The sequence below is a fragment of the Notolepis coatsorum genome (assembly GCF_963971535.1).
Source record: "Notolepis coatsorum genome assembly, chromosome: 5".
Classification (NCBI taxonomy): Eukaryota; Metazoa; Chordata; class Actinopteri; order Aulopiformes; family Paralepididae; genus Notolepis; species Notolepis coatsorum.
Window position 1 is genome coordinate 176,526,278 of NC_140169.1, and position 17,252 is coordinate 176,543,529.

The 17,252-nt window shown below is 48.2% G+C and overlaps 1 protein-coding gene across 1 annotated transcript in view; it reads right to left on the reverse strand.

Moving 5' to 3' along the window:
* Positions 1-17,252, reverse strand: part of arhgap15 (Rho GTPase activating protein 15) — a 228,375-nt gene that overhangs the window by 108,589 nt on the left and 102,534 nt on the right. The window lies entirely within an intron of this gene.

Consider the following 17,252-nt stretch of genomic DNA (forward strand, 5'->3'; position numbering starts at 1 on the left):
CTCCAAAAAGAAAGGGAAAAAAAAAAAAACTATGGAGCAAGGAGGGAAGTTTCTTTAAGATGCAACCAACAGTGCTGCCGATAGCGATGCTCTAGCATAGCACGGATGGATCAATACGAGTGCTTGGCCAGGATTGGCCACCCCTGTTCTCCACATCCAAGTGGTTTTTAGTGAGACTTTCGGCAGAAATGGTTGATTATTACAGGAAGCCATTAGATGCTATTGTGTTGTACTGTAACACAAGCCTTGATTGCTGACCAATTAGCCGCCGCGTGGGAATAGCATAGCCTACCAGGCTCTTACTCATGGGAGAGCAGATATCGGCGCTAATGCAGACGCGGGACTGAGACTCTGGCAAAAAATGACCCTCATCCACTTCTTTGTATTGGAGAGGGCCCTGAGTTTGACCTTTAACCCTAGAGCACACAGGGAGCATCCATCATGTTGCTTCGGAGGGTCTATACGCTCGTTGAAAGGCCTGCAGGATGTGAACAGGTCAGGTGAAGAGAAGTACCGCCCGCTGAACCCACTAACCTCTGCGTCCCGCTAAGACCTCCTCTTGATTGTAATCACACACAAAAAAATAGAAAGCTAAACGTATCGGTCAGATGAGTTGGGGAATAATCCGGATGGCGAGGAGAAAATCCTTCACTCAGTCCTCAGTCACAGACCCAGCGACACCAATAACCACTGGGGGATCAAGCCCCTTCACACCATCTTCCTCCCCCAAATTTACAAGCAACTTGTGCGTGTTAATCTGAGCAGATGTGTGCTTTCTGTAAATCAACTCCGTTTAGGAAAGAGTCGGGTCAACACACGTGTGCGTGTGTGTGGTGTGTGTGTGTGTGTGTGTGTGTGTGTGTGTGTGTGTGTGTGTGTGTGTGTGTGTGTGTGTGTGTGTGTGTGTGTGTGTGTGTGTGTGTGTGTGTGTGTGTGTGTGCGTGCGTGCGCACGCGTGTGTGTTTGTGTGTGTGTGTGTCCCTTTACAGTATTATGCACTTATACTCGCCGGAACCAGAGGAGAAGATAAAGAACAAGGAGGGTTTTTCTTTTCTTAATATTTTTTTTGGTCAAACCGAGTGTTCATCCTCTCCTCAAGCTTCCAAGGAGGAAGTGTTTGATGCGTTTAAAGAAATCTCGCTTCAAACAACGCTTCAAATCATCAAAGAATAAAAACCATTATGAGTATCGCGGTAGAGATTCATGGTCATTTTAACTCTACCATGGCGACAGTGGCTCAGAGGGTAGAGGAGCGCTCGTGGTCGCCTCCGCCGTCCGTGTGTGAGCGGGTGAATGTGAGGCTCAAGTTGTGAAGCGATTTTGAATAAAAGCGCTACATAAAATGCAGCCCATTTACCATTTTACCACGGTACCTGCATCCAAACCGGTACTTGTATCGCATGGTACCCCTTTAAAATTTTTGTTATCACTTTTGTAATAGCCCAACATCCCCCCTACCTGTCCTATCTGTGTTCTGACCACCTCTCTCACCTCAACCAACCCCCCCCCCCTCCAAGTTCCACAGTGCAGAGGCCTAATAGAGTCCACTAGGGCTGTCCCCGACTAAGGATTTGTATAGTCGACTTGTAGTCGCCGAAATTTGCCGATAGTCGACTATTAGACTATTTTAGACTATAAAAAAAAAAGAAAAAATGAAAGAAAAAAGGTATATATATATATATATTTTTTTGTATCATTCCATTTGGGCTGTGGGGGGTGCTTAATGTCTGAAGGTGTCGACGGAAGGCTTCTTGTCCTCTGCGAAAGCATGCAATTGGTCCACTGATGGATACATCTTGATATTTGTCTAGTCTTGTGTGTTCATTAGATGGGTGAAATCCTCTTTCAGTGCCTCTGTGCCTGTTTTCTTAGGCAGTTAGCCTCTGGTATGCATGCCATTAGCGTTAGCCACGCTTCGAGGCCTCTTTGCTTTTGGAAAGAATGATAAATTTTTTTTTAAATTATAATATACCTATATATTTTTTTTTTGCATTCGACTAAGAGGTTGGCAGTCGACTACGGCTCCTTTCGATCGATTAGTCGACTATTCGACTAATGGGGGTCAGCCCTAGAGTCCACCCCTCCAGGTTCCACAGTGCAGACAGAGGCCTAATAGAGTCCACCCCTCCAGGTTCCACAGTGCAGACAGAGGCCTAATAGAGTCCACCCCTCCAGGTTACACAGTGCAGACAGAGGCCTAATAGAGTCCACCCCTGCGTGTTCTCATTATGGCAGGTTGTTAGCAGACACAGTGAGGACAACATTTGCCCCCCCCCCCTCCCCCTTGTCTGTTGTACCGCTGAGGCTCCCCTTGAGCACGGCTACAGCAGATGTCTGCGTGTACACCGAGCTGGCACGGGCACAGGTGGCAGATGCCCGCGTCGGGTGCCAACCCCCGCCAGTTGGGCACAGATGGACAAACACGTTCAGGGAGCGAGAGTAGGGGGCCCCCTGACCTTCTGCTCTAGGTGAGCCGTGTCGCTGGAATGCGCTGCAGCACTTCTTCTTCCCAGAGTTCCTGGACGAAAGCTGCCACTCACTTTGTTTTTTATAATTTTTTGTTTGTTTTCTCCTTTTCTCTTTTTTTTCTTCTCTCTCCTCCTCCTCCTCCTCCTCTCGCTCCTCCGCCATCAACTATGCACGGAATTTGAGATCCTAAAAAGTGGGGAGAGGGGACTTTCAGAGGCGCAGACCTTCATCAGTGAGAAGCGAGGGTTCGAAACCCTGTGTCTTTGTATTCTGCTTGAAAGCATCTGCTGTCGCACACAACGACCCAAACCGTAGTAGTCCGGCTTTAAAATATTTAATCAGGTCTCTATTACTGGCACAAAGGGTATGATTCATTAATTACTTTGCCGTTGGTGGCGGACATATTGGAGATGCCCCTCAGCCTACTGTACCACTGAGGCCAGATGGTGGGGACACTGTCATTAATATGAAGCAGGATGAAGCGCTGTTGAGACACTATTGGTATCTAAATACGCTGAATCACTTTAACCTATACAGCACACAGCACCTTGGACCACCACTCACACAACAGCAATACAAACAATACAGAGCACCAGCAGACAGACACCATCCACGGCAAATGCCCTTATTCCTAAAATGGTGCCCTCCATAAGACTCTCAACCGTTCGGGGGGCTCGACTGTGTACGGTTTTTACGCGGACTAAGCGCATAATGTAACGGTTGATTCCACGCGGCTGACCTCCCACCCATCAAATTAGGCGCTTATCCCGTGCTGATGGACGCAGTCCTCGTTTCCGAGCGGTCAGAAATCGTACCGAGTGCACCTTTAATTAATAAGCCCAAGTCTAGCGTCATTACGGAGCCGACGGAATGAACAGGAGCAACAGCTACGGCGGGCCTTTGGGAATGATGGGAAATGCCTCGGACAAGTCATGTTAACCCACAGAAGACTAAATGGGCATTAGTCATGTCAAGCAGAATCCCAGGCCACAGCATTAGGCTGCATTTTGGGCACCTAGAGGGAGCAGAGTGATTTATGGCCTGTAATGACAAGAGACCATTACAACTCCCTGCTGAGGTCTGTTTACGACAACACAAACAAACACGCCATTGTGGAAATGAAATCCAATACAATGACAAGGGGGTAACGCAAGGAGCGGTAACAAGGCCCCTGCATATTTCAACAGTATTTCAATTGACCTGGATTGTACTGTAAGAGGTGCAAACAAGGTATAGGTTCTACCCCGCTGGGCACACTTCACCTTTGCCAGTGTTGGGTGAACTACTCTGGAGCTGTATCAAACTATACCAGGTACATCACAATGAAAAAGGTTGAACTAAATCTTACAGTAACTTGTTTGAAAAAAATGTCATCATAGTTCAACTACATCCAAAGTACGCTGCGGAAAAATCACAATCTGAGTCTGGAATGTTATATTAGTGTAAGATCCTGATCAAACTGGCCAGTATCACGTCTTCGTCTGTTTGGCTCTGCGTTGTGTACTTTTAATGGTCCTGACGTCTCCGATACCGGTTGATAAGATCCTTATCTCCCCCGTTAGTGCAATCCATAAACCATAATAATTCTCCACTTCCGTAAGAATTTGACACTCCGACACCGTGAGATACCTTATGAGGAAAAGCGTTGTTTTATTGCTATAAACAGAACCTCATAATCAGATGTTATCAGATGTTATCAAATTGTATCGTCCTTGGAGAGTCTATTCTAATGATCTTTCGGTGTGTTCGTCTATCGTCCTGTTGTTATTCAGTCCAATAGTGGTCAGGCCTGTTCGTTAGCCGAGACCATCCTCGTGGTAGCCGAAGCTACTGGTGATGTGGCATTCCCCCCCCCCCCCCCTCTCTCTCTATGAGAGGAGAGAGTGTCTGTGTGATCTCAGTCCTACTCGCTCTTGGTCAGATTCTCGTCTGAGTCAGATTCTAGTCTGCCTCACACCCGGAAACACCGTTCGACTTATAGATGTTCGTCGTCGCAACGACGGCCCCGCCTTCTGGTTGTCATACGACGTGTTGTCATGACAACTGCTAACCTTTCACCCATTAAACGTTTCATTCACTGTGGCATTAAAGAGGTCACCCCTCTCCCTCGCTCTGTACCGCTCCTTATCTCAGATGTTCTCACAAGGAATGTCAACAAACACCCTCGCTGGCAGTGTATTCAATCCACTGGTCACTGTTCTATCACCGTCTTCCATGCACATTTCACCGTTTTAGCTGTGGTCACCTCCCCCCAATCTATACATCACATACATTGAATCATCTTGGGCCGGTCCCGTCTTCTAGGGCAAGGGCCCCTTTCAGTGACGGCTCCTTTCCTGAGCTGGTCCCCCTCCCAGGGCGCGGTCCCCTAGGCAAAAATGTCTCCCCTGGTCTGCTACTGCTCAGTGTCTCTGGCTGTCCTCTCCACATCTGCTCCTCCACCGCCGCCGTCTCCTCTCTCTCGTCGTGGATGATCTGTGTACCAGGCATCGGTGCCTGGCCCCTGCGGCTTCCTCCTCCTCCAGTCTGTCTCCTGGTCATCTCCATCGCTGTCGGTGTCATTCCCCCCTTGAAAGCAGAAACACAACACCGGCAGTCGTCTGTACATTCGACTTCCCTTGTTTTGCTATTAGTCTACCACCTTCTCCACACCTATTATCCATCTTACAGGGCGGTTCCCTGTTTGTTGTCTTCCGGCGTGACACTTGCAGTTTCCGATACCCACTCCGCGCAACTCTTCATCCCAGTTTGACCCCCAGCGCGCGCCAGTTCTTCTGGTGACGTGTCTTCTGAAGACCCTGCCTATCTATTAGGTGTGAGAAGGCCCCACTGGAATTCAAACTCCCTCTTTATTCCATAATTAACCCATTCAAATAACTGCACCATCTTTCTGTGCAATTCTTATTTAATCCATTGTATAATTAAACTCTATATCTAATATTATTATTATAATAATAATCCACTCTCTGTGCTCATTAGATTCACTATTGAATCACTCCCCCACTCCGCCACTAGATGGTAGTACAGACTTATATCTAAATATTCCCCTATGGGTAATGAAAACTCCCCAGCACTACCCCCCCTCCGCCACTAGGTGGCGACCTACTCCTCCTCGATGGTGTTTTAGTTGACGTGTCACTTCCTGGTTCTTTATCTGTTGTTATCTCCTCGTGGCTCACGGCCATCTTGTATCATCCCCCTCGTGGCCCCTTTTGCGGCCATCTTGTCTCGCTCATAATGGCTACTCTCTCACAAACAAACGCTGCCCTCCTTTTTCAAGGCCTAACAACAAAACAACTTCCTTAGAGTCTCGTCGGCCAAACAGGTCATAATGATGTCTGCAGGTCACATGACAATAGATGATCTACTAACATGCAAGTACTGAACAGGTCAAAAATAGACTAAATGCCAAATGACGGTAGGTCTGAAAAACGTAGGTAGATTCTCCCGACTCACAGTCCCGCGTTCCCGCCTCTTGCGAGGAAAACAACCCTTATATTACAGACCAACAAAAATGGAATTAACCCCTTAGAACACTGCCTTCCTTCACCGGCCCGTTTGTTTTTCATTCCCTGTAGATAAAACCCATCTTGGTTTTTCAAAACACCATGGCTCTCTGCTCATATTATTACAGCTGGCTTCTCTGTCGCTACTTATTTACAGATGCACTATCTTCGTTCGTTTTTATTTGGCTTAAAATATCAAAACAACCATGTGTGCACAGTGAACTCACATCTTTCTCCGGAGCGCTGTTTCTCCTACAGCGCTGGTCCGCCTCATGACCGCTCGACTCGACGCTCTCTCCCAGGGCTGGCCGGCCTTGCTTCGATCATGATTCTCCCACACATTGATGACTGTTGTCCACTGTCGCCCCATTATTGAAAAAGTCTTTATCCGTTGTTTATCTCTTGCAAATCCGGCTGTCATCAACAACCAACTGTTCCCGTTGTTTTAATCTCTTGCAAATCCGGGTCACGGCACCAACTGTAAGATCCTGATCAAACTGGCCAGTATCACGTCTTCGTCTGTTTGGCTCTCCATCCAATTCCTCTGCGTTGTGTACTTTTAATGGTCCTGACGTCTCCGATACCGGTTGATAAGATCCTTATCTCCCCCGTTAGTGCAATCCATAAACCATAATAATTCTCCACTTCCGTAAGAATTTGACACTCCGACACCGTGAGATACCTTATGAGGAAAAGCGTTGTTTTATTGCTATAAACATAATCAAATGTTATCAGATGTTATCAAATTGTATCGTCCTTGGAGAGTCTATTCTAATGATATTTCGGTGTGTTCGTCTATCGTCCTGTTGTTATTCAGTCCAATAGTGGTCAGGCCTGTTCGTTAGCCGAGACCATCCTCGTGGTAGCCGAAGCTACTGGTGATGTGGCATTCCCCCCCCCCCCTCTCTCTCTATGAGAGGAGAGAGTGTCTGTGTGATCTCAGTCCTACTCGCTCTTGGTCAGATTCTCGTCTGAGTCAGATTCTAGTCTGCCTCACACCCGGAAACACCGTTCGACTTATAGATGTTCGTCGTCGCAACGACGGCCCCGCCTTCTGGTTGTCATACGACGTGTTGTCATGACAACTGCTAACCTTTCACCCATTAAACGTTTCATTCACTGTGGCATTAAAGAGGTCACACCTCTCCCTCGCTCTGTACCGCTCCTTATCTCAGATGTTCTCACAAGGAATGTCAACAAACACCCTCGCTGGCAGTGTATTCAATCCACTGGTCACCGTTCTATCACCGTCTTCCATGCACATTTCACCGTTTTAGCTGTGGTCACCTCCCCCAATCTATACATCACATACATTGAATAAACCCCGTTTTCTCTCATTAGGTACATTAGGTACACAGAGTAAAATAATATGTGTGTAATAAAGTAATGAGAGCAGGAAAAACAGCTTTTTTGTGTGTAATGTGTAGTTTGTAGTTCTATTTCATTCTGGCCTCCGCTCAGCGTCAGTCTGCACTCAACTCGCTCCAGTGACGTGCACTGAATAAAAACAATGTACCTTTACATACCGACATCCGTCTGACCACACCCCCATCCGCTACCTACATAAGCAGGGGTGGGGCCACACACTCATCTCCTTCTCAAATTTCATCCACAAAGATAGTGCCTGTTATATACCCCACTTGATGTGGAGAAAATATTTAGTCTGAGGAAAGGAAAACAGAAGAACAAGAAGATACGTTGACATTATATCTTTATTTTCTCTCTCACTATTTTCGAGAAAATACGGCGATATTGTCTTCGTCACTGGAGTGTCTGGAAGATGATGATCATCTTCCCCGATACTCTGAACTTCCTTAACTGTCTCAGGTGGTAGAGGTGCTGCTTCGCCTTTTTTACGACTGTGTCTATGTGTGTTGACCATGTCAGATCCTCTGAGATGTGGACCCCCAGGTACTTAAAGCTGCTCACCCTGTCCACGGTAGCCCTGTTTATCATCAGTGGTGTGTGTGTGTCTCCTGCTGTCCTCTCCTATAATCCACGATCAGCTCCTTGGTTTTACCAATGTTCAGGAGCAGGCTGTTGTCCTGGCACCAGTGTTCCAATACCTCAACCTCCTCCCGGTAGGCCTTCTCGTCGTTGTCCGAGATCAGCCCCACCACCACCGTGTCGTCTGCAAACTTCACTATGGAGTTGGAGCTGAACTTGGCCACACAATCGTGTGTGTAGAGTGAGTACAGCAGGGGGCTCAGAACACAGCCCTGGGGGGACCCGATGCTCAGGGTGATGGTGTTGGAGGTCTGACCCCCCACCCTGACCGCCTGGGGTCTTTCGCTCAGAAAGTCCAGTACCCAGGCGCTCAGGGCGGAGCTCAGACCCAGCTCGATCAGCTTGTCCACCAGTCTGGTGGGGACTATGGTGTTGAACGCTGAGCTGTAGTCAATGAACAACAGTCTCACATAGCCCCCCTTCTGACGGTCAAGGTGAGAGAGGGTGCTGTGCAGTACCTGGGAGACCGCGTCGTCAGTGGACCTGTTTGTCCTGTATGCAAATTGCATAGGGTCCATATCACTGGGGAGGGAGGCACAAATGTGGTCCTTGACCAGCCTCTCGAAACATTTCATGACCACAGAGGTGAGTGCCACCGGTCTGTAGTCATTGAGACATGTTGGGGAGGGTTTCTTCGGTACAGGGATGATGGTAGACATCTTGAAGCAGGCAGGGACCACTGACTCCACCAGGGATTGATTAAATATGGCGGTGAACACCGGGGCTAGCTGGTTGGCACAGGACTTAAGTATGCGTCCTGTTATACCATCTGGGCCAGCAGCCTTCCTGGTGTTCACCTGCATAAATGCTCTTCTCACACTGTGTTCTGACAACGAGAGAGCGTCCCCGCCCCCCCGCGGTTGCCCCCCCCCTCCACAACAGCCGGCGCGCCAGTGACATCACTAGCCGGTGGGCTAGCGTCGCCACTGTTTGCACCAAACCGTGCGTAGAAGGAGTTGAGTTTGTCCGCGAGAGAGGCGTCGCCGCTCCCCATTGAGGGGGCGCTGACTTTGTAGTCAGTTATTGTCTTCAGTCCCCGCCATAAGCCTCTTGTGTCGGTTTGTGCCATTTGTGTCTCCAGTTTATCAGCATATGTCCGTTTTGCAAGTTTTACAGCCTTGCGCAGAGTATAGACTGAAGCCTTGTACTCCTCCATGTTTCCTGACTCTCTGCCCCGGTTGTAAGCAGTGGTGCGAGAGTTCAGAGCTGCTCTGATAGTACTGTCCACCCACAGTTTCTGGTTTGGGAAAACTCGCACCTTTTTCGTGGGGACAATACTATCAGCTATTGTTGTAATGTAGCTCACCACGGTGTCCGCAAGCTCGCTGACGTCACTGGTGCTTCCCTGGAACATATTCCAATCCGTGTCTGCGAGCACGTCCTGGAGCGTGGCCTCTGATTCGTCAGTAAAAAATTTTGTCTCACGTGACACGACGGCGTCACGTGATCTTTGTTTGTAGGCAGGGAACAACAAGATGGAGTTGTGATCGCTCGAGCTTGTAGACCCTGTCAATGGCGGAGCCGCTACCGCCTTGTAGCCGGCTCTGAACGGGGTATAACAGTGGTCGAGTGTGTTCCTCCCTCTTGTGGAGCAGGCGATGTGCTGAAAAAAGGACGGCATCACTTTCTTCAGATTCGCCTGGTTGAAATCACCAGCCACGATCGTCGCCGCGTCTGGGTGTTTGATCTGGTGTTTATTGAGATGGTCGTGTAGTTCCACCAGCGCCTTGCCAGTATTCGCCTGTGGAGGGATATATACGGCGGTCATGATGACCGCGGTGAACTCACAGGGGAGGTGGAACGGGCGGCACAGAATTGAAAGATGTTCCATGTCTGGGGAGCACGAGCTTGAGAGAACATGCACTTCTTTGGGGTTCACCCAGACATTGTTCATGATGAGACAGACCCCACCGCCGACGTTCTTGCCAGAGGCTGCCGTGCGGTCCGCTCGTAGGACGGTGAAGGAGTCGGAGGGAGAGATACTATTATCCGGAGTCGCTGGTTTGAGCCATGTTTCCGTGAAACACATGATGTTGACGTCTCTCATCTCCCGTTGGAAGCGGACCCTCGCCCTCAAGTCATCCATCCTTCCCTCCAACGAACGTGCATTCGCCAGAAAGATGGATGGAATTGCTGGCCGGTAAGCAGCTCTTTTTAATCTCAGCCTGATACCTCCTCGTCTCCCTCTGTGCCTCTTCTTGCCGTTTCCTATGTCTTTTTCTTTGTTGCCGTTCTCCCGCCTGATCTCTGTTGGCCATTCTAGGCATAAAGTGTCTCCAAACTCCTCTTTGAGTCCGGGGTTTAGGTCCATAAGTGTCTGGCGGTCGTATGACGTACCCGCCAGTGATGCTTTAATAAAAAAAGTAGAAAAAACAAACATAATAGCTAAAAGTGTGCACAATCGTCGCGGAGCTAAACCAGAGGCGACTGACCGGGGTCGCGCCATGATCCATCCACATCCTCCAGGGAGAAGTGCCTTCTGTGAGTTCGGACTCTCCTTCCCAGTGAGGTAGCCTCCTCAGAGTTCAGAGCATCCTCCTCAGATTGTCAAGGTGAGTAGAACTTCAAAAAAGGAGTTCTGCTCTATTGTGTGTGTATTCGATTCAATTCGATTATTGAGTGTGTATTGGTTCAGTGCCTCCTCCTCGGAGAGCTCTCACCCAAGTGTTACATAGCTCAATGTTGCAATATATTCTTTTCAATCTATACAGCTCGCGTGGGAAGTCTCTCTGGGGATTTCCGTCTCCTCCCTGTGGCGAGGGTGGCGGGATGTAAAAATGTAAAAAATTTTACCCTCAGCTGCGTCACGTGGGATTCATGTCAGTCTGTGTTTCTTTATTTTTTAAATAAAAAGAGGAAAGAACACTAAGCACGACGGCTCCATGTCGTTCTCCCAGGCGACTTGGAGGAACAATGTCTGGTGTCTTGCTAGACTATCCATTGATGTGTTTGGGTCTCGACCCGTACATAGTGCTGGCTCGGGGTGTTTCTGTTAAAGCCCAACCTCTAGGTTAAACCCTACTGATCAATTATGGGTAGTTTACATCATTGGTATATAATTTCATTATTTATTTTTTTCCATTTGACACCGGAAATGCCACTCTGAAAGAGTTAAAAAGGTCCACGCACGAATAACATGCACGCGGGAATCAAAAAAGCTTATCAAACGCCGACGTCACAACAGGTGTGGCTTGCATATTAATGAGCCGAATCTAATGTTGCTTTTCCACTAAAATAAAGTACTCAGTTTGTCTCCGTGTGGGGAGGCAGGGCTGCTGGTGATCAGCATGAGAGCTCCAGAAATGACACGTGAAAAACTGCAGACCACTGATTGGTCAGAAGAGAGACACGGTGACGTCACTGTTTGGGGAGTCTGAACGAAAACAGAACGCCGCCATCTTTGATGTCTCGCGTAGGATGTCTTTTGTATGTTTGCAGCAAGAAACAAGTGCAATAAAAAAGGATACAGTCACTGTGTATTCTGCCTCATTTATTGATGAAACAAAACGGACATCAACACAATTTGCCACCGAGCGGAGAGTTTAGTCTGACAAAAAGATCGCTGATTAGTTACGCTTGTTGTTGGGGGTTAGGGACGTAACGTTAGTTAGCCTAATGCTAACGTTAGCAGATAGACACGAGAGGCTATCTGTGTAGAATAGACACAATGAGGTAACGTTAGCGTTAGCATAATAGACACAACGAGAGTCTGGTTAATGTTGTTATTGATTGATTGAATGAAAACTGTGTTTTACTCTGGCTTGCCAAGCTCATCATAGCCCCTTTCGTGACTGATGCACCGAGTGAAGCTTGTGGACTCTACAACAGCAGCGGCCGCAGGGCGCCGGAGCCCGCAGCGCTAGTTAGCTCATAGCTAGCTCATAGCTATCGTGTAACACTAGCCTTTGCGGGCTCGGGCGCCCTGCGGCTGCCGCCGCCGTCGCGTCCATGGGCCCCCCGGCAGGGCACCCGTGGGGACGGGTCGGGGTGTACAGAGAGGAGAGAACCATTTTGGGTCGGCCGTTCATGCCGGCCAGCAAGCCGGATGTCGGGATATGTTGTTAGCACAATAGCTACCAAGCTAAGCTATATTATCTACTAACGTTATAAACACTATGTGTACAACGACACAATGATTTACATTATTACAAATATGGTAACGTGGTTGTGGCTTTTACAAATAGTGGTTAGCTTTAGAGATGGATGGATGGCTATAATCACGGAGCAATAGTGAGGTGAAACAGATACATTTCCATTCGGCTAGTAGTAGCAAGCATATATCTATGGTAGCAAGGCTCTCTGCCTGCCACTAGCTGTGTGACTCTCAGCGCCCCCTGGTGATCCCCCTGGTGACCAATACCTGTTGTGACGACATTACACGTGCACGTTATAAACCATTGATTAAAATATGCATGTGCATGTTGATTGTGTTGGGCAGACAAAATGTTTTGATAAAAACGCTAAAACTGGGTCAATTTCAATACTTATTTTTTCCCTTCTTCATGAAAGCCACTGTTGGCCTAGTCCACATTGTTTATTGAACAAAAATACAACGTGGAGGTTGACCTTTAAGAATCACGCAGGGGGCTAAGTACGCCTTGGTTGCTCGTTATTAAAACAGCGTTTTTATAGGTCTCTTCCGAGCGCCAGTTTACTAGGTTGTCTCGATGAATTCTCGTTCATATCTGGGGGATGTTAACGGAATAGATCAGAACATAGGTAGAGGGGTCTCACGCCCTTGGGGAGGGCCACTGAGCGCGGTACAAATGGGACCGTCTGGGTGGTGCCCTCTTTTCATGTTTTAGATCGACACGCATACCTACCCCCTCTTCTGGAGTGGGCATATCGGCATGGTTAGGGCACGGGACTGGTTCTGGTCGCGCTGGTCCAGGTCAGTTAACCCGTTGTCCACCGGGGATGCAGATCTGCTGTTCTGGTACCCTGAGGGACTTGTGCTTTTTTCGGGGGGGAAAATGCCGGGTCGGCCCGGGTGTCACAGGGTTAGGCGTTATGGAGACCCTTTGTTGGGTACACGTTGTACCTAACACTATCATAAGGGGCTGGTTCTCTTTTCTTTCGCTCCTCTCTCGCGCATGGCGAAGAGGGGGCTGTTGGGGTGGTCTTCTGGACCTCCTCTGGTAACCCTGTGTGCTTCCCGAGCCGCCGGGCCCGGTCCGAAGTAATGTTTTGTTGAAACCGTAGGCCTGGGATAACCCTTTTTGGAAACTGAAACACTTGTACTGCGGTATAGCTGGTGTATACCCGCAGGTGTGTTGTGGAGTTTTTTCTTGAGGGGTTATAGGAACAACCACCGTCTGTGTACCGAGAGGGTGGTTGATTCCCTGGTGTGTTGGAGCAGAGTCAACTCCTGGGTTACCCGGTTGAGTGTGCCCCTGCACGTTCATGACGTCTGCCAATCGTGTCAGCCTTCTCTGCCTCGACCCCTCTGGGTGGAGTTTTTTTGATGGAGGCTTTGTCATGGTGCGCAATAATGCCAGCATACGCCCCTTCCGCCGGGGGGGCTGTTTTCAGTTGACCCCTTTGGCGCCTGTCTCGTCCGCAGTGCTTCAGGCTCGGGTCTACAGCCTGCTGCCTGGTTTCCCCGGTGCGCTGCCTGCTTCCGTTGGTTAACCTTTTGAATGCTTTACGGCCATGCTGACTGCCTGTGTTGCAGGGTCAGTGTGCCAGGCGGTGTACTAATGGGGGGAAAGGGCCCGCTCTTGGAGGGGCCCTGTCCGAATACACTGGCGATGTGGGGGGCGGTGTCACTGGGTGACCGCCTGGTGGGGTCTTGATGCCTGGCGTCATTGACCTCTCCGGGACCCCTTTTTCCAGGGGATCCAGTCCCTTCAGTGGGTCTGGGTCTTCCTTCGCGCTCCACTGCTACGGCCTTGCCACGGGGTTGAGTTTGCTCTTGACCCCGTGATTTTGGGGGCAGTAACGAGGGTTGTTCCTTCCGTTCGTTCCCTGGCGGCATGCGGGTTGTGCGTGTGCGTAGTCGTGGGCTCAAGCCACGGTCTGCTCACCCTGTGCGTTGAGTTGCTTGAGTTCCTCTTCGCACGGTCGGATCCGTCTCCCTCCCGTCCTCCAATAGGGAGGGTATCCCTCCATTAGGGAGGGTCGGGGGGCTCGGTCCTCCCCGGTCTGATGGTTGTGGGGGGCCTCAGCGGGGTACATTTGTCGATCTTCTGGCTTCCGCTCAGCTCCTCTTGTGCAGACTGACGCTGAGCTGAGGCCAGAATGAAATAGAACGTAAGGTTATGTATATAACCAAGTTCTATGAATTCTGGTGACGCTCAGCGTCAGGACGCCGCTGCTGCCCTTGATTTTTCCTTGTGGTGACATTTTTGGGAAGGAGATGAGTGTGTGGCCCCACCCCTGCTTATGTAGGTAGCGGATGGGGGTGTGGTCAGATGGATGTCGGTATGTAAAGGTACATTGTGAAGTTTTTATTCAGTGCACGTCACTGGAGCGAGTTTAGTGCAGACTGACGCTGAGCGTCACCATAATTCATAGAACTTGGTTATATACATAACCTTACGTTAATAACCTAAAATGAGCCAAAGCAGTTAACAAACTACACTAAGACTTCTACTAACTACTAAGTTCAATTACCCCGACCAACTACTATGTACTGAAATGTATAGTTAAACGTAGTAATAGAACAAAAACGACTCCCCGACACTGACGCTTGCTGTACGATCAAGATGGAACCCGTGCAGAATCCATTGGGGAATTCTGTACACGATTTTGGGCTGTTTTCTCAGCACACTCTTGTCGTGTTGTTGTTCTTACTCGCACAGCAAGGAACGGAATCTCCTGAGCCAAAAATCAATATGTACAATTTCCTTTGTTTATGCCACGCTGAGAAAATTATATTAATTACCAGACAATAGCCCCAAGTTTTTTTTGTTTTTTTTCTCCAGACTCAGATAAGTGTTTCAATCGGTGACACAGTGACTGGATACACATTCAGCACCTAAGACCGCTGTGCATCTAATCCCTTTACAAACAGTGAGACGTAGTTTTGTTCCGAGGAAGCCGGCTGTACAAGCCCTTCTCGAGGCTCCTGTGTACTGGCTTACTGAAGCTCTGTCAAAGGCAAATATTAGCAGAAACCAAATAATCCTGCAGGTTGTGATTAAGATTTTAAATGGATCCAATTGTATGCGTTTGCTTAATGAATAACAAAGTCTTAGAGAGGATGGCATCTGTAATTTATTAAACATGAAAAGGTCCTTGATGAAATATAGAACTAGATATATTATTTTTGCATTTCAAACGATTTGCACGGCCAGCTCACTCGCATGCAAATGAGGTGGAGTTTCAAAGAGTTATAAAAGGAAAAATTAACTGGTAAGTACCGCTGAACCCCCCCCCCCCCTCCCCGCCTCGTAGAAAAAGGTGTCATCTTGATCAGAGGTAACGGGGCGTTGGGAGAATTATAGCAATTAACCCACAAAAGGCACAACAGCACAATAGTGCAGAAGGAGTGAATTTATTAATTCCACCGTTGTATATTTATGCGAGGGCTTCGCACAACACACCGCAAACAGAACACACACACATAATTAATGCTCATTAAGAATAAGTGAATAATCAATCTGACTGATAATGGGACTGTTGCACTCAATAAGTCTGGATACATCAACGGAATAGAGATTTCTGGGGGGGGGGGGGGGGGGGGGGGGGGTCGTGTAGAGCTTTTGTGAGGAGTGTGTTTCCATGAAGGCTAGGTAAGAGGAATTCCGATTATGTTTTTTAACGTACACTTACTATTGAGCTCCATCCTTTCATATTAGTGATAACGTGTTTAACTAGGCAGGGCTGTAATTATGCACGACAATTCATATGTAGCTAAAGGATGGGTCTTTGAAGCTGAAGAAGTAGTGTGTGTTACCTCAGATAACCTGGAGCTATAATGCTGGACCTTATACCCCCCTATTTTCCCAGAAAAAAATATCTCGATAAATATGCATCCAGATGAGCTGACCCAATTGTGGGCCAATCTTACAGTAATGCAGGATATTACTACATAATATCCATAATTATCACAAAGAGGCACAAATCCAATTCCCTCAGTTGTCCGGTACATCCGATTTGCATTCAATGGTAGTATAGGGCGGGTATAGCTTCAGAGGTTCCGATTTTCTAAGTAATGGATTAAATGGGCGATTATGAAAATAAATAGATCCCATTTACTCTGAAGTAAATGTCCTTCGCTTCTGTTCAGAGTTTGTAACAGATACTGTAGATTCATGGTGAGACAGTCCTGGCTTAGTGTGGAGGTTCCGGAGCAGTAGTATCATACGATCTGTTCTCGCCTTTCTGAGTGGCCCAGTTACAAACTCACGTGACTCCGTCTCCATGGTTACTGAGGGCACAGACAAGGACCAAACAACTTGGGAAAAATATGCTTTTTTTCCCTTCTTCTAATTAGCATCTTTGAATGAACAGAATACAATTTTTACAGATGCTCGCCAATTTTAATTTCTATGGCTGAGACCGGGTGAGCGAGGGGAAGAGAGGGAGAGAGAGATAGAGAGAGCGAGAGAGAGAGAGAGAGAGAGAGAGAGAGAGAGAGAGAGAGAGAGAGAGAGAGAGAGAGAGAGGGAAAACTATGTTAAGAGAGGTCACTCTGTGGTGTAAGAATAAACAACACATGCACACACCCACATACACATGCGTGTGTGTCTGTGTGTGTGTGTGTGTGTGTGTGTGTGTGTGTGTGTGCAATGTGCTTAACCCCCCCCCCCCCCACCACACAGCTATAGTATAGAGCATATTCAGGCCATTATAACATAGAGCCATAGAGCAAAATACCATCTAATTCTATATTGACTCCAGCTCCCCCCCCATTATACATTTATAGTAACACATAAGACCCCCCCCCCCCCCGTCAAAAACACAAAACAAAATAAATAGACAACCACACACACATCCTTGCGGCTTTTTGGTGCGTTCAAACGACATCTATGTCAGCGCTCAAAAAAGATAAAACTCAATTCGTCAGTGTTTGCATTGATTTGCTGGGAACAAAAAGGCATGCTTGTCTGCGAGACAGGTGGCTGGAGATTCCAGATCCCCGGCTCTGATACGAGGGGCCACATGAATAATAGATTCTGCTACGTTTGTGCCAGGATCATGGCCTGCAAACACAGCTGCTGCTCTACGCCTTCCAAGAATGAACAGCTCACTGGAAGGGAAGCAGGGCATGAGTTCCACCTGAGACCGCAGCATGGGGAGAGAGAGAGAGAGAGAGAGAAGAGA